Source organism: Monodelphis domestica, chromosome 1, assembly GCF_027887165.1.
Source record: "Monodelphis domestica isolate mMonDom1 chromosome 1, mMonDom1.pri, whole genome shotgun sequence".
In the NCBI taxonomy this organism is placed as follows: domain Eukaryota; kingdom Metazoa; phylum Chordata; class Mammalia; order Didelphimorphia; family Didelphidae; genus Monodelphis; species Monodelphis domestica.
This window is the reverse complement of record NC_077227.1, coordinates 304257391-304280242: the sequence shown is the minus strand read 5'-3', so window position 1 is coordinate 304280242 and position 22852 is coordinate 304257391. Positions and strand designations below refer to the sequence as shown.

The window sequence follows — 22852 nt, the reverse complement described above, 5'->3', positions numbered from 1 at the left end:
TGGTGCTCAGCTATTTAAAAAGAGAGAAAACAAACAAGCAAAAAACCAATTGAGTTTTTGCTCAGGCTGCTTAGATTTGATCTCTTCCCAACAGGAGGGACCTGTGAGGAAACTTCGGGTTGGCTAGGCCCTATCTGGTTCAGACCTCAGCCTTAGTATCCACTCAACACCTGAGGCTTCCCAGACTGAAGACTGTGTGTCCAGCACAGCCACCACCCAAGTAGAGGATGGCATTACAATTTTAGGCAAAGATGTAACATGGTCATTAAACATTAAAAGAAATTAGGATTTTTTTCCAAGCTATTTAGAGACAATTTTTCCCAACACAAAAGCAGACAGGACAATATGTGATGGACTGGACAGTCAACACAAGCACAACTAATATGAACGTTGGGCTGAATGTGCTCCTCCACTCACCCCAAGGGGTTAGGGGTGAGTGGTCCCAAAAACAAAGTGGTGTGGCCGGATTTTCCCCGGGGCCTTACCCCCTTCCTCCAGTGTATCCACTGGGTTTCCTACTTTCAACCTGGGGGCCTCTAACCACCCCAAGTTTCAACCAGGGGGCCTCTAACCACCCTGAATTCCAACCAGGTGGCTTTTAACCACCCCAAGTTCCAACCAGGGGGCCTCTAATCACCCCAAGTTCCAACTAGTGGGCCTCTAACCACCCTGAATAAAGTCTAAATAAAGTCTAAATAAAGACTAACAGAAGAAGAAATAGATTTCTTAAATAATCCCATATCAGAAAAAGAAATCGAACAGGCCATCAAAGAACTTCCTAAGAAAAAATCCCCAGGGTCTGATGGATTCACCATTGAATTCTATCAAACATTCAAAGAACAGCTAACCCCAATACTATACAAACTATTTGACATAATAAGCAAAGAGGGAGTTCTTCCAAATTCCTTTTATGACACACACACATGGTTCTGATCACAAAGCCAGGCAGGCCAAAAACAGAGAAAGAAAATTGTAGACCAATCTCTCTAATGAATATAGATGCAAGAATCTTAAATAGGATACTAGCAAAAAGACTCCAGCAAGTGATCAGAAGAGACATTCACCATTATCAAGTAGACAGGGCTGTTTCAATATTCGGAAAACCATCCACATATATGACTACATCAACAAGCAAACCAACAAAAATCACATGATTAATACAACAGACGGAGAAAAAGCCTTTGATAAAATACAACACCCATTCCTATTAAAAACTCTAGAAACCATAGGAATAGAAGGGTCATTCCTAAAAATAATAAACAGTATATATCTAAAACCATCAACTAATATCATCTGCAATGGGCATAAACTAGATGCATTCCCAGTAAGATCAGGAGTGAAACAAGGATGCCCATTATCACTTCTATTATTTGACATTGTACTATAAACACTAGCAGTAGCAATTAGAGAAGAAAAAGAAATTGAAGGCATTAAAATAGGCAAGGAGACCAAATTATCACTCTTTGCGGATGACATGATGGTCTACTTAAAGAATCTTAGAGATTCAACCAAAAAGCTAATCGAAATAATCAACAACTTTAGCACAGTTGTAGGATACAGAATAAACTGGCATGTCATCAGCATTTCTATATATTTCAAACACAGCTCAGCAGCAAGAACTAGAAAGAGAAATCCCATTCAAAATCACCTTAGACAAAATAAAATACTTAGGAATTTATCTCCCGAAATAAACACAGGAACTATATGAACACAACTACAAAACACTCTCCACACAACTAAAACTAGACTTGAACAATTGGAAGAACATTAACTGCTCATGGGTAGGATGAGCCAATATGATAATAATGACCATCCTACCCAAACTCATCTATCTATTTCATGCCATACCCATTGAACTTCCAAATAACTTCTTTGCTAAATTAGAAAAAACCATAACAAAGTTCATTTGGAAGAACAAAGGATCAAGGATATCCAGGGAAACAATGAAAAAAATACAAAGGAATGGGGCCTTGCAGTCCCAGATCTCAAACTATACTATAAAGCAGCGGTGATCAAAACAATTTGGTACTGACTGAGAGACAGAAAGGAGGATCAGTGGAATAGACTATGGGTGAGTGACCTCAGCAAGACAGTATATGACAAACCCAAATATTCCAGCTTTTGGGACAAAAGTGCACTATTTCATAAACACTGCTGGGAAAATTGGAGGACAGTGTGGGAAAGATTGGGTTTGGATCATCACCTCACACCCTACAACACGATAAATTCAAAATGGGTGAATGACCTGAACATAAAGAAGGAAACTATAAGAAAATTAGGTGAACACAGAATAGTATACATGTCAGACCTTTGGGAAGGGAAAGATTTTAAAACCAAGCAAGAATTAGAAAGAATTACAAAATGCAAAATAAATACTCTGGATTACATCAAATTAAAAAGTTTTTGTACAAACAAAACCAATGTAACTAAAATCAGAAGGAAAGCAACAAATTGGGAAGCAATCTTCATAAAAACCTCTGACGAAGGTTTAATTACTCAAATTTAGAAAGAGCTAAATCAATTGTACAAAAAATCAGGCCATTCTCCAATTGAGAAATGGGCAAGGGACATGAACAGGGAGTTTTCAGCCAAAGAAATCAAAACTATTAATAAGCACATTAAAAAAATGTTCTAAATCTCTTATAATCAGAGAGATGCAAATCAAAGCAATTCTGAGGTATCACCTCACACCTAGGAGATTGGCTAACATGACAGCTATGGAAAGTAATGAATGCTGGAGGGGATGTGGCAAAGTAGGGACACTAATTCATTGCTGGTGGAGTTATGAATTGATCCAACCATTCTGGAGGGCAATTTGGAACTATGCCCAAAGGTCTCTAAAAGACTGTCTGCCCTTGATCCAGCCATAGCACTGCTGGGTTTGTACCCCAAAGAGATAATTAGGAAAAAAACTTGTACCAGAATATTCATAGCTGCACTCTTTATGGTGACCAAAAATTGGAAAATTTGGGGTCCCTTCAATTGGGGAATGGCTGAACAAATTGTGGCATATGTTGGTGATGGGATACTATTGTGCTAAAAGAAATAATAAAGTGGAAGAATTCCATGGAGTCTGGAACAACCTCCAGTAAGTGATGCAGAGCAAAAGGAGCAGAACCAGGAAAACATTCTACACAGAGACTGATACACTGTGGTACAATCAAAGGTAATGGACTTCTCCATTAGGGTCAATGCAATGTCCCTAAACAATCTGCAGGGATCTAAAAAACACTATCCACAAGCAGATAATAAACTGTGAGAGTAAAAACACCAAAGAAAAGGAACTGCTTGACTACAGTGGTGAAGGGGATATGACCAAGCGGAGACTCTAAATGAACACTCTAGAGCAAATACCAACAACATGGAAATGGGTTCGAGTCGAGAACACATGTGATACCCAGTGGAATCATGTGCCGGCTATGGGGGGAGAGGGAGGTGCGGAGGAAAAGAAAATTATTTTGTTTCCAATGAATAATGTTTGTAAATGACCAAATAAAATAATGTTTAAAAAAAGTTTTACAAATATAAGTATATATGTACATATATATAGAAATTTGATCATTATATTTCTGTGATAGGTATTATTTAATTAAACTCATTTTACAGCTGAAAAAAAAAAAGAAATAGGTGGGCAGTTCTCCCTTGATGAATCCAACTTAGCAAAAGGCTGTCCCTGATAAACCCCAGGCCGGTGACCAGTGGTCAGCCACTTAGCCATATGTCGACGACTCAGGAGATCTTACCACCACACTCTCACTCAACATTCTCCACACATTCATTCAACATCTCCAGAGGCTACTCACCAGACCTTGCTGTACTCCAATGAGATGTGGCATGTTCTGGATCCCATCGACCTGATTTGCCCTGGGGACAGGGGTCCCCTCCCTCTGTTGATAATACTCCATTTCCTTCATGGGATCCTGGATGAGCCCCCATATGAAGTGCCCAGTCATAATCCCAAGTAAGAAAAGGTACCCAACAATGTAACACATGAGGGGTTTTATTAAGCAAACTGCAGTTTGGGGAACAGCACTAAAATTGTTGGCCCCGAGGCTGGAGTTTCCAGGCTTTTTATACACTTTTGTGGTAGGGGGTGTGCAGAGGAATTCCTGGGGTGGGGAGAGTAAACAGGAACTCCTAGGGTCAGGGGTGTTATCAGTTCCTGGCATATGTCAGGAGGGGGAGGTACAGGAACTTCTGGATTCAGGGGTGTTATCAGTCCCTAGCACATTCCAGGGTGTGGAAACTGGTTCTTCATTAACTTGACTGAAGGGGCTCTAGGGGCAGGGGGGAGCAGGGAGAAAAGAGGTTCCATGACTGGTCCTTCAAATCTATTATATAGTCATGTGGGGTTTTGGTTACTTATTCCTTATTTTTATTATTTCTTTTCTTTATTTTGATTAGAATATTTGATTTTTTCTCATTTTTGTACTGAAGGTACACATAATTCATATTAATATTTTTCCTGCAGTAATAGAAGTTAATATATATTCTTGCTATAATATCAATATATACCTAAAAGCTTTAAACTATGGGAACCTGCCATTTATTGATAAAATATTATAGGACTGTGATTAATGTTTATGTATGATTCCAGAAAAAGGGATAAAAAACAAGGAGCACAGACTTAACCTGAATAGTGCCAAAAAGAGCACACATGAAATACTAATGTGAGACTCGAGGTTGCGATGCTTGACATATGTTAAGTTGTAGGACTTCCTTGTATCTACACTCTTTGCAAAGTACTCATACAAGTACAAAGTTTGACTATCATGCTGGCTCCCTATATCCCAGAGAATGACAAAAAAGTCAGACGAGGGAATGACATTTACCTATCAAAATAGAATTCTAGTTACTTTTCTTTCTTATATTATGGCAACTTCCTGTAGTCTTGGCTACAAATGACTAAGTGAAATATTACTGCATTCTGTCCTACATACTTGTGGGATAGAAATTACTTTATATTGGACCTATACAAGGGCCTATTTTGAATTTTTCCTTATGTTTTTGATTATTTTTCTCTTCTTTTGATAATTGATTCATACACCCCCATAACTCAACATTGTATTCTGAGTTGAACTGAATGTTTTTTAACACCTACTTCAGGGGGTATTGTATTTTAATTTAAAATCTAAGAATTTTCAAATTTTTGAATTTTTTGTTTGAAATTATATTTTTATAAAAATCCAAGAATTTTGATTTTTTTTGTTTAAGATTGTACTTTTATAAAAATTCAAGATTTGATTTTGTTTGAGAAAAGATCTTTGATTACTTATTGTATTATTAATTAAAATTCTCTATAAAACCCAGTTGACTTGGGCATATTCATAATTGGGAATATGGCGACCACTTTATATTTGATTTAAAACAAGACACTGTAGTGAAACATATTTTCTGTGGTCAAAATTACTCACCCTTTCTTATATCTATCACAAGTTATATCTTCCACCATTTTAACTCACTACAGTTTAAGACCTCAACCATTTTAAATCTTACAGTGTGGAGCTTGGGGAGAGGGGGTGGCTCACAGCAAAATGTCACAGAGAACAAAAAAAAGTCCTCAGGTAAAAACCTCTCCAGTGCTCAATACAGAGACTTGCCTACACTCCACACCCAGACCTTTTCCCGACAATCTTTAAGTTCTCAGGGACTGGACCTGCCTGTAAGAACAGCAAGAGTAGGGACCCCAAGATGCTGAGGAAACATGGAGATAGGGCACAGAGCTTGGGCAGAAACAAGTAGCTCAAAGAAAAACACCACAGAGACCCGAAAAATAGCCTGTGGGTAAAAACCTCTCAAGCACTCAATACAGAGGCTTGCCTACACTCCACACCCAGACATCTGTGGGGCAATCTTTAAGTTTTTGGGGACTGGACCTGCCACTAAGAGTAGCTGGACACTGCTGAGGACTGGGAAAAATATCATCAGGGCAAATACCTCTCCAGAGTCTAATACAAAGATCACCCGCATTCCTCACTTAGACATCTAACCAGGAAGGGGCAAGGCAAAGGCCACCAACTCTAAAGAAATCCACAAACACCAAAAAAAAAAAAGAAGAAGAAGAAGAAAAGTTTAGCCCTTGATAATTTTTATGCAGAAAAAACCCAGACTAAAGAAGAGACAGCAGAAGATGACAAGCAATTAAACACACCCAAACCATTGGGAAAAAATGGAAATTGGTCAACAGTTCTTGAAGACTTTAAATCAAATATTGTCATAAAATGGAAGAGATGTGGTAAGAAAGTGGAAAATAGTTTAAAAAGAAAATAACAGTTTAAAAGACAGGACCTCCCACTTGGAAATTGAAGCCCAGAAATCAAATGAAATAATAAGCAAATTGAAGAAATTACCTGCTGGAAGCCATGAAAAGCAAGATAGATCAAACTGAAAAGGAAAATCAAAAGATCTTAGGTGAAAACCAATCATTAAAAACTAGAATTGGGAAAGTAGAAGCCAATGATCTCACAAGACAGCAAGAATTAATAAAGCAAAGTCAAAAGTAGACAGATTAGAAGGCAACACAAAATATCTTACTGAGAGTGTGGTTGTCCTTGAAAATAGATCTCTTTAGAGACTATTTGAGAATCATAGGCCTACCTGAAAACCTGGAAATAAACAGAAACCTTGACATCATACTACAAGAAATTATCCAAGAAAACTGCCCTGAGGTTCTGCAACAAGAGGGCAAAATAGACATTGAAAGAGTCCATAGATCATCCACTACACTAAATCCTCAAAAGATAACCCCTAGGAATGTAATTGCCAAATTCAAGAGCTTCCAAGTAAGGAGAAATTATTATAAGAAGACAGAGACAATGCAGATATCAAGGAATACCAACCAGGATTACACAGAATCTGGCAGTCTCTACATTAAAAGACCTCAAGGCTTGGGATATGATATTCAGAAAGGCAAGAGAAATGGGTCTACAATCAAGCATCACCTACCCATCAAAATTGACTATATACTTCTAGGGGGAAGCATAGGCATTTAACAAAATGGAAGAATTCCAATTATTTGTAAAGAAAAGACCAGAACTAAACAAAAAATTTGACATCAAAATAAAAAAAAAAAACAAGAGAAATATGAAAAGGTAAATAAGAAAGAGATGGGTCATATTTTTATTCTTTAAGGGCCTCAATAAGGTTAAATTGTTTATATTCTTATATGGAAAAATGTTATTTGTAACTGTCAAAATTGTATTCACTATGATAGTGGAATTATCCATAGGTAGAGTTTGTGTACTAAGTGATTTAAAATCATATATTAAAAAAAGAAGAAAGAAGGGTAGTAGGGGAGGGGGGAGAGGAGATGGCACCAAGAGAAACATGAAGAAATAATAAAATTAGAGTAATCTATACTATACAAAAAGGTACCAAGGAAGGGGAGGGGAATAAAACAACTATAAGAAGGAGAGGAAAAGACAGCTAAAAGGTAATACTCCCCAGGGTGGGAGGAGGGGAGAGAAATAACATGAGTCTTGTAACCATGGAAAAATATTGTAAAGCATCTACTTAAATAAAATTTTCTTTTTTTTATTTAAATTCATTTATTTAGTCAATTTAGAACATTATTCCTTGGTTACAATAATCACATTATTTTCCTCCCTCCCCTCCAACCACCTTTCCCCTGCAGCCAACCAGCAATTTCATTGGGTATTACTTGTGTCCTTGATCAGAACCTATTTCCATATTATTGGTATTTGCATTAGGATGTTCATTTAGAGTCTACCTCCCCAGCCATTTCCCCTCAACCATTATATTCAAGCAGTTATTTTTCTTCTGTGTTTCTACTCCTACAGGTTTCCCTATGAATGTGGATAGTGGTCCTTCTCATAAATCCCTCCAAGTTATTCAGGATCACTGCATTGCCACTAATGGAGAAGTCCATTACATTCGATTGTACCACAGTGTATCAGTCTCTGTGTACAATGTTCTCCTGGCTCTGCTCCTTTCATTCTGCATCACTTCCTGGAGGTTGTTCCAGTTCCCATGGAATTCTTCTACTTTATTGTTCCTTTGAGCACAATAGTATTCCATCACTAACACATACCACAATTTGTTCAGCCATTCCCCAACTGAAGGGCATCCTCTTATTTTCTAATTTTTGGCCACCACAAAGAGCACAGCTATGAATATTCTTATACATGTATTTTTCCTTATTATCTCTTTGGGGTACAAATCCAGCAATGCTGGCTGGATCAAAGGGCAGACAGTCTTTTATCACCCTTTGGGCATAGTTCCAAATTGCCCTCCAGAATGGTTGGATCAATTCACAACTCCACAAGCAATGCATTAATGTCCTGACTTTGCCACATTCCCTCCAGCATTCAATACTTACCTTTGCTGTCATGTTAGTCAATCTACTAGGTGTGAGGTGATACCTCAGAGTTATTTTGATTTGCATTTCTCTGATTATAAGAGATTTAGAACACTTTTTCATGTGCTTATTAATAGTTTTGATTTCTTTAACTGGAAATTACCTATTCATGTCCCTTAAATAAAATTTTCCAAAAAAAATATTCATTTGTGAAATTGTCCTATAATTCTCTTTGGTTTGGCTCATCCTGGTTTAGGTATTAATACCATATTTCTTTCATGTAAAGGAATTTGGTCAGAATCTTTCCTTGTGTATTATTCCAAATAATTCATTTAATATTTTAAATTAGCTGATTTTTTAAAATTTGCTAGAATCCAGTTTTAGATCCATCTGATCCTAATGCTTCTTTTAGCATGTCATTTAAGAATTATTCAATTTTATTTTTATAAAATAGATTTATTTAGGTATTATATTTCTTCCATTATTCCGGACATCTTTAGTTTATGTAAATATTCTTCCATTTTACTTAAATTATTTTAATTTATTGCCATATAATTGGGTAAAATAACTCCTAGTATTTGCTTTAATTTCATCATCATTAGTAGTGTATTCAAGCTTTTCATTTTTGAAACTAGTGACTTGGTTTTCATCTTTTTTTCATTATATTAACAAATGGTTTATCAATTTTATTAGTTTTTTTATAAAACTAATCCTTGTTTTATTTATTAATTCAAAGGTATTCTTATATTCAGTTTTATCAATCTCACTATTAATTTTCAGAATTTCTAATTTGGTTGTTTAATTAGGGATTTCTAATTTTTCTTTTTCTAGTTTTATTTTTAATTGCTCACTCAATTTGATCTGTTCTTTCTTCATTTTAATATTCTGATCATTGAGAGCCATAAATTTTCCACTAATTGCTGCTTTTATTTCATTGCATAAGTTTTGATGTTGCATTATTATTAAAATTCTCTTCAATAAAATTATTCATTGTTTCCACAACTTATTTAAACTACTCATTCTTTAAGATTAGACCATGTAGTCTCCAATTAATTTTTAATCTGTGTTTCCATGGTCCTTTATTAAATATAATTTTATTACATTATAAACTGAAATGGATACATTTACTTTTTCTGCTTTTCTGCATTTATCTATAAAATTTTATAACCTAATACATGGTCAGTTTTTATAAAGTTGTCATGTACCAATTAGAAAAAATGTATATTCTTTACTATACCCACTAATTTCTTTATAGGAATCTATCATATCTAGCTTACCTAAGTTTCAATTCATCTCTTTGCCTTCCATCTTATTTATGTTTTGGTTAGATTTCTTTATTTATCATAAGGGATGGTTGAAATCCCATACTATTTTTTTTTTGTTATTTTCACCTATAATTCATTTACTTTTCCTTTTAGAAAGTAAAATGTTTGCTAGTGTAGTTGTAAATTAATCCAACTATTCTGGAAGTCAATTTGGATTACGCCCAGAAGGACTTTAAAAGACTGTACGTCCTTTGATCCAGCAATATCACTACTAGGCTTGTATCCCAAAGAGATAAAGAAATGTTTGCACAAAAATATTCATAGTTGCTCTCTTTGTGGGGGCAAAAAAAACTGGAAAATGAAGGGTTGTCCCTCAAATGGAGAATGGATAAATTAATTGTGGTATATGATAGTGATGGAACAGTATTGTGCTATAAGGAACGATGAACTGCTTGATTTCTACATAAACTGGAAAGAACTCCATGAAATGATGCAGAGTGAAATGAGCATAGCCAAGAGAACATTGTACACAGAAACTGGAACATTGTGGCATTGTCAAATGTAATATACTTTGCTACCAATAGCAATGCAATGATCCAGGACAATCCTGAAGGACATAAAAATGGCATCTGCATCTAGAGAAAGACTGTGTTAGTAGAAATGCAGAAGAAAAATATATAACTTATCATTTGTTTATATGGGTATATGATTTTAGGTTTGGGTTAGAAAAGATTACAAAAATTAATAATCTGGAAATAGATATTGAGTGATAATACACATACCACCCAGTGGAATTGCTTGTTCACTCCAGGAGAAGGGAGGGGAAAGAAGAGGGAGAAAACATGAAATGTGTAATCCTGGAAAAATACTTTTAAAATAAATAAATAAAATTTAAAACCACTTTTAAACATAAGAAAAATGAAATAAAATAAAATTTGGAATGCTGTAGTTTGTGGTCCATTATCTATGCTACTTTTTTAAAAAATGTAGTTTCCTTGCTTATCTGTCTCAATTACATCTATTTGATCTTTAACTTTACCTGAGACTATAATTGCTACACATAAGTTTTTATATCAGCTAAAGCATAATAAATTCTTATATATGTGTCTCATTTTCAAATGTGTTTCTTGTAAACAACATATTCTTAGGTTCTGGTTTTTTTGTCCTTTTTGCTATTTTTATTTTATAGTTGAGTTCATACTATTCATATTCAAAACTATTTACTAGTTGTGTTTTTCCAGTGATTCTCATTTTCTTCACATTTTACACTTCTTTCACCCTTATCCTATTCTTATCCTCTTATTTCTCTGCCAGCTAAGAAAAATTTTATATCTTTCTTGATGTATATGTTATCTCTTTTTAAAACTTATTTTAACTTCATCTTTTTTCTTAGAATCAATGTCAAGTATCAGTTCCAAAGCAGAAGAGCTCTAAGGGCTAAGCAAATGGGGTTAAGTGATCTCCCCAGGATTACACAACTAAGGAATTTTCAAGTAAAAATTAATTTTCCAAGTAAAAGAAAACTATAATTCAAGTAACAAGGAATTACCATTAATATAACATAATTTAGTAGCCACCCATCTTTACCGGGTGCCTTGCCTGCACTCATTTGTTTAATGGCTTTTTGGACTTCCTCTATTGAAGGAGGGACGTCAAGTTGTTCAATGGTGCGGTTTTGGGGGATCTGGTCAAGGGCGCTTTGATCGACTGAAGAGGGTCGGTTGAGAAGCTGACTGAAGTGTTCTTTCCATCTGTTGCTGATGCCTTTTTTATCTTTTATGAGAGTGTCACCATCAGAGAATAGCAAGGGAGTGGTGGTGGGTTTTAATGGCCCATAGACAGTCTTGAGGGCACTGAAAAAGTGTTTGTGGTTTTTTGTATCAGCAAAAAGCTGGATTTCTTCTGCCTTTTTTCCCACCATCGGTTTTGCATCTTCCTGATCTCACTCTGCGCCGTGACTTGGAGAGACTTGAATCTGTCCTTTTTAGGAGCAGATTTTGGTTATTTTGCCACTCCATAATGTCTTTGTTCTTTTTGCTCAATAGGTCTTCAATAGCAGTGTTGTTCTTGTCAAACCAGTCCTGGTGGTTGTGTTGTTTGGGGCCTAGGACTGCCTTTGATGTTTCCTTCACTGCGTCTCTGAACTGGTTCCATTTCTCAGTTGTGACAGCTTGTCGTCCAGGCAGGACTGGAATGTTTGCAAATAAGATGGATCTCTAAGACGACTCACGTTGTAAAATGCGCAAACTGTCTGGGCACCTTTTGGATGGTGAGGTGCAATGCGCATTTGAAGAGTTGCTCTAACCAATCGGTGGTCTGTCCAGCATTCAGCTCCTCTCATGGCTCTGGTGATCTTTACATCCTAGATGTCTTGCCGGCATACAATGATGTAGTCAATGAGATGCCACTGTTTTGATTGTGGGTGCATCCACATTGTTTTATATTTGTTCGCCATTCTGAACACAGTGTTTGTGATGGTGAGTTCAAACTCTGAGCATTTGCTGAGTAGCAGTAGGCCTTTGTTGTTCATTTTGCCCACACCGTGTTTGCCGAGTACTCCTTTCCATCTTTCATGGTCCTGGCCAAAACGGGCGTTGAAGTCTACCAGTAGTATCAGCTTGTCATTTGTGGGCACTGAGTGCAGGATGGCACTCAGGTTGAAGTAGAACTGCTCGATGGTCTCCTCTGTGCTGGTCAGTGTTGGGTAAAGATGGGATCCCCACCAAGGTGTACAAGGCCTTAAAGGGAAAGGCGCTCCAGGCATTCCACATAGTACTGACTAGCATATGGGAAGAGGAAGACATGCCACCAGAACTCAGAGATGCCTCCATCGTAGCCCTATACAAGAACAAAGCTCACAAGCATCCTGTGACAACTACAGAGGCATCTCACTACTCTCCATTGCTGGAAAGATCCTCACCCGTGTTATACTCAACAGTCTCCTGTCATCTGTTTCAGAGCAGAACCTGCCTGAATCACAATGTGGCTTCAGACCAGATCACAGAACCATCGACATGGTCTTCACGGTGAGGCAAATGCAGGAAAAATGCCTTGAACAGAACCTGAGTCTCTACCTTGTCTTCATAGACCTGACAAAGGCTTTTGACACAGTGAACTGGGACGCATTGTGGGTGATCTTCAGCAAGCTCGGTTGCCCAGCAAAATTTGTCAAACTGATCCAGCTCTTTCATGTCAACGTGACAGGGGAAATCCTATCTGGTGGAGAGACTTCTGATTGCTTCAACATCTCCAATAGCGTGAAACAAGGCTGTGTCCTAGCTCCGGTACTATTCAACCTATACTTCACCCAAGTATTACAACATGCTGTGATGGATCTATACCTGGGCGTCTATATCAAATACCGGCTGGATGGCTCACTATTCAACCTTCGCAGCCTGACTGCAAAAACAAAGACAACAGAGAGACTCATCCTGGAAGTCTCTTTGCAGATGACTGTGCTCTCATGGCCCACCAAGAAAATCATCTTCAAATCATTGTGGACAGGTTCTCCACCGCAACAAAACTGTTTGGCCTGACTATCAGCCTCAGCAAAACAGAGGTGCTGTTTCAACCTGCACCAGGGAGGCCAACTAACCAGCCATGCATTACAATTGATGGCATACAGCTTTCTAATGTCAACACTTTCAAGTACCTGGGCAGCACCATCGCCAACGACGGGTATCTAGACCATGAGATCAATGCCAGGATCCAAAAGGCCAGCCAGGCACTTGGGCGGCTGCGCTGCAAAGTCCTCCAACACAGCGGTGTAAGCACTGCGACGAAGCTCAAAGTGTACAACTCAGTGGTCCTCAGCTCGCTCATGTATGGTTGTGAGACATGGACACTGTACCGGAAGCACATGAAACAGCTGGAGCAATTCCACCAATGCTCTCTCCGGTCAATCATGAGGATCCAATGGCAGGACTGAATCACCAATCAGGAAGTCCTCGACAGAGCCAACTCCACCAGCATCAAAGTAATGGTCCTCAAAACCCAGCTATGATGGTCTGGACACGTCATCTGCATGGACCCACAGCGAATACCAAGACAGGTATTCTATGGTGAACTGTCAGCTGGACTCAGGAAACAAGGTCGACCAAAGAGAAGATTCAAGGATCAGCTAAAGTCAAACTTGAAGTGGGCTGGCATTACACCAAAGCAACTAGAACTCACTGCCTCTGTCAGAAGCAGCTGGCGAACCCACATTAACCATGCCGCCACCACCTTTGAAGATGAACGACGTCGACGTCTTGCCGCTGTGTATGAACGCCGACACCAGGCCACAACCGCACCTCCCGTAACAACTGGCGTCCCATGCCCCGTGTGCCACAAACTCTGTGCCTCAGTCTTTGGACTTCAAAGCTATATGAGGGTACACTGTAGATGATAATGCACAAAGACAATAGTCATTCTCGATCACCAAGAGACTACCACTATTATTATTACTATTACTATTAGTAGCCACCACCATATAGGAGTAGATAACTTTGTAAATCTGTTGGAACACTATGCTTTGTAACACAGGTATTGTTTTTCTTGTGTTCTCAGTGGGGAAGTTAGAAGGCAGATTTTCACTGGCTGAAAGAAATATTTTCAAAATAGATAAAATTAAATGGGAGTCTCAGGATGGCCATGTTTCTGTCATATGCCCAGGAAGGCTAAAGACCTGTGACTTATGGATTTGTCATGAGATTGTCATGGAGTGAGTATAAAATAGTTTATAGACTCCAACATGAATGCATAACCAAGGCTGAGGTGTGGCCAAGCATTTCATCATAAAATACAGAGAGACAAGATCACAAACTCAGTCTCCTGAGAACACCAGAACAGAACCTATGTATATTGATTGATGACATATTCACACTAAGTAAAAGCATGAGACATTTCTCTCTCTCTCTTTGTGTTTCTCTCTGCATTTTAGGTCAGCAGTTGCAGAAATAAAAAGCAGATCCGATTACAGAGTAGTAAGATACACATGATTAAATGAGCAATTTTATAATTTTTGAGCAAATTTATAAATCTAAAAAGCAAACTTGGCATTTCCCCTCTCCAAAAAAAACAAGGGGCTCCTCAAGGCAGCATGATCTCTAGCCATAATTCACTCTATTAGAAATCAGGGTTGAATTACCATCTCTGACTGCTATCTTAACTTCCTTCCTGCTCAAACCTCTGAGGATTCCATACAGTAATGTAACACTGTGTAACTACGGGTATAGCTACACAGTGTTAATCCCTATTACAAAAATTCAGACAGCCTCAGAAAGGAGAATCAAGTCTGAAATACAATATCATCTTTGGTAGGAGGTGCTATGCCTGCACAAATGAGCAAACTAGGGAATTTAAAAGCAGAATAGTAAGGATTGTTTTTCAATATCATGTCATTCAGATCCTATCTAAAGATATCCTTTCAGGACATGTCAGGAGCTTCCCATAAATCTCATGAGAAGCTTCTCTATATCTTTCCTACACGAGCAATCAATCAAAAAAACATTTATTAAGCACCTGCTAGGTATCAGGCATTGTGCTCACACTGGGGACACAAAAAGGCAAAAGACAGTCCCAGACGTCTTGAAATTTATTGCCTGGGGGAGGCAATAAGATACCAAATGTATGCAGACAAGCTCTATACAGGATAAATGGTAAATAATTATAGGAAAGGCAGGAGAATTAAGAGTGGAAGGCTTCCTGTGGAAGGTAGGATTTTAGTTGTGACAAAAGATGCCAAGGTCAGTAGTCACAGTGGAGGAGGAAATGCATTCAAGGAATGGGAATAGCCAGAAAGAATTCCCAGAGCCAAGAGATGGAGTATCTTGTTCATGGAAGGGTCAAGAGGCCAGAGTTACTAGACTGAAAAAGCTGTGTCAGAGAGTGGGTGGGAGGGAGCTGGGTTATGAAAGACTTTGAATGACAAACAGAACATTTTGTATTTATTCCTGGACACAATGAAGCCACTGGAGTTCGTGTAGGGTGTTAACAACCTTTAAGAAAATCACTTTAGTTGTTGAATGGAATATGAATCAGAGTGGAGAGAGATTTGCCAGAGGAGACCTCACTGCAGGATTTTGAGAGAAGGGGCATATTGGAGAGATGTTGCAAAGGTGATATTGACAGGTATGCCATGGATATGAGGGACAGTGAAGTTGCAAATCTAAGGGAAAGAGGATGTCATTTAAGGTTCCAATTTCCCTCAGATACCTCTGGCACATGGGAAAATTCTAGAATCTGTAACAAGGAGAAAAATATACAGTGTTCCTGCCTTTATGGATCTTCCCTAATAGACCTTGATGAATGGAAGAAGTTAAGGTTATATCTCCAAAATTAACTTTCCAGAAAGAAAATTATATAATTCTGGTCTATGAATCAGCCCCATTTCTAGGTTTTCCTGCCTCAGAGACAGACTGGGCTCAGGTCAGTCTAGGGATAATTCTGACATCAGTTTCACTATGAACACTCTAGAGGAAATCCCTACAGTGGCAAAGAATGGATATAAGCTTTTCCCAAACTAGTTTAGGGATCCAGGGCTATGCCTGTAGAAAGCCCAGAGCCCAGGCATCTAAAAAGCCAAGCTGCAGTCCAGGTTGCCTCTCTCCCTGAACTACAGAAATTTATTGGAAATATGTTTCAAAACTCCTCTCAAATCCATTTGAATCCACAGAATAGTGATAAGAAAGAGAAAGCAATTCTGTGTGATCTAGATCTGGAAGTTGAATGTTCTATAAAACATGTCTTTGTGATAGAATTTCTTAATCTTTTTTGTATCATGAACTTCTTTGGCAGTCTGATACAGCCTATAAATCTCATACAAGAATAGTGTAGTTAAATTCATAAAATAGCTAGGCTAAGAAAACCAATTATATGGACATACAATTATCAAGATATTCCTTTAAAAACAAGTTTGCAGACTCCCCTGAATTTGTGGGGTTGATGTGAGGCTGGTGGTTGTTGGAAGTTCAGAAATAGACTTATCTCTTGATTTCTAGGGGATTGTTCCTAAAAAAACTAACTCCAGCTTCAAACTTATGGGATTCGGGCAAGATTTTTTTTCTCTCTAGAATAAAGGGTACAGAAAAAGTTAAAAAGCATATTTCTACTTCAAAAGCTACTCTGACTCATGGCCTTTAGGTTGTTGTGTTTTTTTTTTCCACACCAGAATTCAGGCTAGCTTAGTGAAGAAGAGATGTTTATGACTTGCTCTGTGTCATTGTGGTTTATAACTGGGGTACACAGTGATATATTTCAAATCTAAAACTTTCTCCAAAATATAGAGCTGATCTGAGAGTCTAGTTCCCTTCCCTCCTCCACCTGAAGACAGTTGAATATAATTTTTCAGGTCACTTAAGCTGCTGATGTTTATTCTGCCATTTCTATGAAAAGCAGTGAGAGAAGTGGAATATAATATGATGGAGGTTGGAAGAGAATGCTTTGTAAATGAGTTTCCAAGGCTCAGAAGAAAGAAAAAGCATCTGTCCTCAAGAGATTTCCTCTGTGACAGAACATGGATCTATATGCAATCCTGGAAGCTAATAGAACCAAAGACCCTGTCCCTAGGCTGAAATGTTCAGGGAAAAAAAAAGGAAAGAAAGTTCTCAGCTCTAACTTCCATTGTTGTAAAATTAAGGAATTGAACTAAATGGCCTCTGCCGTTTCTTCCAGCCCTGTCTATGATCCTTGGTTCCCTTCAGTTCAGTGTCAAGATTTATGAAGTGCTTTTGACTTAGTCTGTGTCACTGTGGATACAGTAACTACCACAGTGGCAAACACTAATTCTAAAAGTTTCCCTTGTGCCAGTCAGAAAATGACAATTGCTTTCCCTGTCTTAGAGCTCAGGAGTAGGAAGGGCTGATCTGAGGAATTAGTGTGACTCCAAAATGAAACTTTCAAAAGATTGTTGGAAATTATGCTTCTATCCTCTTCCACCCCTAATATTCACCAGAGCATTCATCTGAGCAGGTGTATAGGAAAGGAAAAGTCGCATGAGGGGGGTTGGGGTTAAATGAGCCAAGAGAAAAAAACAACTACTGGATTACAGAGGTTTCCCAATGGGGCATATCATATCCTTTCTCATTGTTCTGGGAGCTGATGGACTTTGTTCTGCAACCTGAGTGAAATTTCAATCAAGACCTCAAGAGATCATTTTAGACTGGATAGTTTCACTGTAGTTAAGATGGGAACTACCACAGTAGAAAACATCAGTTTTAAAACTTTCCTTGTGGTAGGCAAGTCTGCAAATAGAATTATAGCAACTTGATCTAGAGAAAGCCTAGAGTTTCAAAGGACTAGGTCAAAGAACTGGACTCTTCAACCTGAGGCCTTGGAAAGGACTATATGTTTGAGGGTTCAACTTCACAAAACGTTCAACCCTTTCTGGTCACCTAGCTATGTCTCTGAAGGCTCTGAACACTTCCTTACAGCATTCTTAGAGTTCACTCAAGAAGACGAGAACCAAGAGAGCAATGAAGCAAAAACAAAACATTGTCCCTATTCTCAGAGGAGTTTACAATATATGGTCTTATCCCTAACAAGCATTACTGAGAAAAAATGCTTTCTATAGCCAAGGAGGAATTTATACATCTCCATCTCAAATACCTTTCCAGTACCTGATTATTCACTTACTTATGGGGCCAAAAAACAATTAGAAGAAACTCAGCATAAATTTAACTTAGGAACTAGAATATTTGGAAAAGCCATAGCCCTTGTCTCACACTTCCCAGGATAACTTTTCATTGCTGGTAGCCAGATTCTCAACTACATTGAGCATTGAACTGGCACTAATTCTAGAATTGATTGGGACAGTAGTATAACTACCATGAAAATAGGTCTGTTACCATGGACATCCCAATAAGTTGTCTACTAAATAATGGACTAGAATTGCAGTTTTTAAGTAAGTTTAAAAGTATGAATCTTCTGTTTCCCTTCTTCCTCTTTTCACCACTCTTCCTTGTTCCTATTCTATCTTCCAATTTCTTCTCACACTCCCCTCTATTTTTTCCTCTTCTCTCTTCTCCGTCTTTAGCATCCTCTTTCCATTCTAAGTCTCTATGTTAAGGTGCTTTTCCATGTTTGGGCAGGAATATGATCTGATAAGCAAATAGAACATGCAAAGAGAAGCACCTCACATTTTTCTCACACACATATGTATATATGTGTATATATACATATGTATATATGTATATATATATATACACACACTCAGGGATGAACATACATGGATATATATATATATATATATATATATATATATATATAAAATACAAGCACAGGCACACACGTGTATGAACAGTAAGGTGACACAATGGATATAGAACCAGATCTAAAGTCAGGAAAACTCATCTTCCTGAATTCAAATCCAGTCTCAGACACTTACAAGCTATACAGCCCTAAGCAAGTAACTGAATTCTGTTTGCCTCAGTTTCTTCATGTATAAAATGAACTGGAGAAAGAAATGGCAAAAAAGGAACTCCAGTATCTTTGCCAAGGAAACTCCAAATAGGATCATGAAGTCAAACATGATTGAAAAATGGCTGAAAAAAACACAAGCCATAGAGACTGTAGAAAATGTATTTAAACAGTTTGACCCTCCCAGAGTTGGGTTAATGCTACTATGGTAAGGTCTATAAGGAAACTCTGTATCTTAAGCAATAGCAGACTAGTTTTCTGTCTCTAATACTCTCTGCATAAGTGACTGCTCAGCTGAGCCTATAATAAAAAACCTCAGATACTAACTATTCCCTGTTGTTCTCCAGGGGAAAAAAAGTTCCCTAAACAAAACTTCCTTACAGGTTTGCTTCTTTTTTTTTAAACCCTTACCTTCCATCTTAGAATCAATACTGGGTATTAGTTCTAAGATAGAAGAGAGGTAAGGGCTAGGCAATGAGGGTTAAGTGACTTGCCCAGGGTCACACAGCTAGGAAGTGCCTGAGACCAGATTTGAACCCAGGATCTCCCCATTGCTGGACCTGATTCTCAATCCACTGAGCTACCCAGCTGCCCCCTTTAACACTACTTCTTCCCTTTTTGTAACAATACTTATAGGCTGTGCCCCTATTCAGTGCAGTCAAATGGAAAATTTACCTTTCCAGATTTTCATCCTCAAGATTTCTGTTCTTCTATGGACCTCCAGTAATTCTGTGCTGCCCTGGAAGACATATGTCTCAGCAAGAACCAGGAAAACCTAAAAATTCGACTAGCTTGGGCAGAAAATGTTTATTATCCATTGGGCCCCTCTCTTTTCCTTGATCAGAGGAAACAGATAAGTAGATGGGCTTCAGATTAGGGGAAGGTATCCAAAATTTAGTTTTAAAATGCGGAATCCTTCCTCCTAACTTTCCTCCATTTCCTGTTTCAAACCCTGTTACCAAAAGCTGGTTTCACAATTCACGAAAAAGAAGCTATTATAAAAGGCACATGAAATTCAGAGCTAAGAAATCCAGGATAGAGAAAAAGGACCTGAGAGATCATCTATTCCAATCCAAACTTGAAAAAGAATAGTTGTAGAGAAGGCCAGGGTTTCAGAGGACTAAGCTAAAGAACTGAACTTCTTCCTCTAAAATTAATCATTTAATAGATCTGGACACTGAGGTAAAGTGGACTAGAAATCATAGGATCATACGCCTAGAGCATAAATGGACCTTAGAGGAAATTTAATAGAAGTCTTGGATCTTATAGATGAGGAAACTGAGGACCATAGAAGTTAGGTGATTTAAAACTAGTTCACAAATCACCTTAGTCTTACAGTTGAGCCCTTTTCTTCTTTTCTTGGACATTTTGATTCAGGGACAGGATCTTTAACTGGCTCCATATAGGACTAAGTCTCCAGTGGGGAAAGCCTCTGAAGAATAGGAAACTTTTTTTTTCATTTTTTCCTCTGAATCTTGGAAACTCAATTACAAAGCATTCTATTCCCATCACATAACATATCACTTTTCTTTCAGCTACTCATACAAATAGTTGTAGAGGAAGTTGTAATATAGATTCCCCTCTACAACTAACCTAATAAGTAATATAGCCTTGTATAAAAACATCAGGTGAAGGAAACTCACAAACTCCAGAGACAGTTCATTTCACCTTTGGGAAGCTTTAATTGTTAGAAAGATTTTGTTTATACATAGACAAAATATTTCTTATTATAACAGGCAAACCAAATCTAAATATTTCCATAAACAAGCTGTTCATAGACTTACAGATATCCATCATGTCTCTCCCTATTCCAAGATTTTTTTTTCTTTTTCAGGCCAAATATCCTATACTAAATTCTTTTTTTTAAAACATTATTTTATTTGGTCATTTTCATACATTATTCATTGGAAACATAGATCATTTTCTTTTCCTCCCCCCCACCTCCTGCCTCCACCCCTCCCCTAGCCAACTTGCGATTCCACTGGTTATCACATGTGTCCTTGCTCCGATCCCATTTCCTTCTTGTTGGTATTTGCATTAGGGTGCTCATTTAGCTTCCCCTCAATCATATTCCCTCCACCCCTGTAGTCGAACAGTTGCTTTTCCTCGGTGGTTTTGCTCCCACAGTTTGTCCTCTGCTTGAGGATAGTTTTTTTTTTTTTCTCTCATAGATCCCTGCAGATTGTTCAGGGACATTGTAAAGCCATTAATGGAGAAGTCCATTACTTTCAATTGAGCCACAGTGTATCAGTCTCTGAGTACAATGTTTTCCTGGTTCGGCTCCTTTCACTCTGCATCACTTCCTGGAGGTTGTTCCAGTTTACAAGGAATTCCTCCACTTTATTATTCATTTTATCACAATAGTTTTCCATCAACAATATATACCATAGTTTGTTCAGCTATTCCCCAATTGAGAGGCACCCCTAATTTTCCAATTTGTTGCCACCACAAAGAGTGAAGCTATGAATATTCTTGTACAAGTCTTTATCCTTATTATCTCTTTGGGGTACAATCCCAGCAGTGCTATGGCTGGATCAAAGGGCAGACAGTCTTTTATTTCCCTTTGGGCATAGTTCCAAATTGCCCTCCAGAATGGTTGGATCAATTCACAACACCACCAGCAATGAATTAGTGTTCCCACTTTGCCACATCCCCTCCAGCGTTCATTACTGTAGCGGTCCACCCCTAGCTATGGGCAAGGGAAAGAGTTACTATGTACAGATTGTCTTAGAAGAGAGCATGCTCAGTCTTGAGCATGCTCAGTCTTGCGCTTGGCTTGGAAAGCCTCTGACCCTTGACCCCAGCTTCCCCCAGGTTAGGCGGGAAAACAGGTTTCTGTGTGTTCACCTGGTTAAGAGAAACCACACCTATACCTTGTCATTAACCAATCATAATCATCCCTATGTATTGTGTATATTTGCATATCAAAGAGATTAAATACAGCCACAGCAATCTCCACCCTCTCTCTTCAGCTCTTCCTCTCTTCCACTTGGATCTCAGCTCCCACTGATGTCTGTCCTTGCTGGAGCTCGGCCTCTGGCCAAGCTCCATCTTTAATCCTTCTCTATCTCTCTCACCTGGGACCTGGCCTTCGGCCAGGCATTTTCTTTTCTCTATCACCTCTCCGACCTGTGTGGTATTAAGTTTGGATCACTGGACGGGTACAAGCCTTCTGAGTAGTCCACTGATTGGAGTATTGCTATGGCTCATTGATAATTAATAAGGACTGCATTTCTGACTCATTCCTGCCACCTCATATCTATAATTTGGCTCCGCCATCTCCCTCGTGGTATCCAAAACTTCTATCCTTCCTCTATCTTCCTACCTTAAAGCTTCTCTCCCCTCGGGAAGCTTTAATTACTTTCCTTTGCTTTCATGTTGGCCAATCTGCTAGGAGTGAGGTGATACCTGAGAGTTGGTATGATTGGCATCTCTCTGATTATAAGAGATTTAGAACATTTCTTCAAGTGCTTATTAATAGTTTTGATTTCTTTAACTGAAAACTGCCTATTCATGTCCCTTGCCCATTTTTCAATTGGAGAATGGCTTGATTTTTTTTGTACAACTGGTTTAACTCTTTATAAATTTGAGTAATTAGAACTTTGTCAGAGGTTTTTGTTATGAAGATTGCTTCCCAGTTTGTTGCTTTCCTTCTGATTTTAGTTACATTGGTTTTATTTATACAGAAACTTTTTAATTTGATGTAGTCAAAATTATCTATTTTACATTTTGTGACTCTAAGTCTTGCTTGGTTTTAAAATCTTTCCCTTCCCAAAGGTCTAATATGTATACTATTCTGTGTTCACCTAATTTTCTTATAGTTTCCTTCTTTATGTTCAGGTCATTCACCCATTTTGAATTTATCGTGGTGTAG

At 38.1% G+C, this 22852-nt stretch overlaps 1 gene segment (V, D, J or C); it reads left to right on the top strand.

Moving 5' to 3' along the window:
- The window catches only part of LOC103103780 (immunoglobulin heavy constant gamma 1-like), a 349593-nt gene that overhangs the window by 76410 nt on the left and 250331 nt on the right, over window positions 1-22852 (top strand).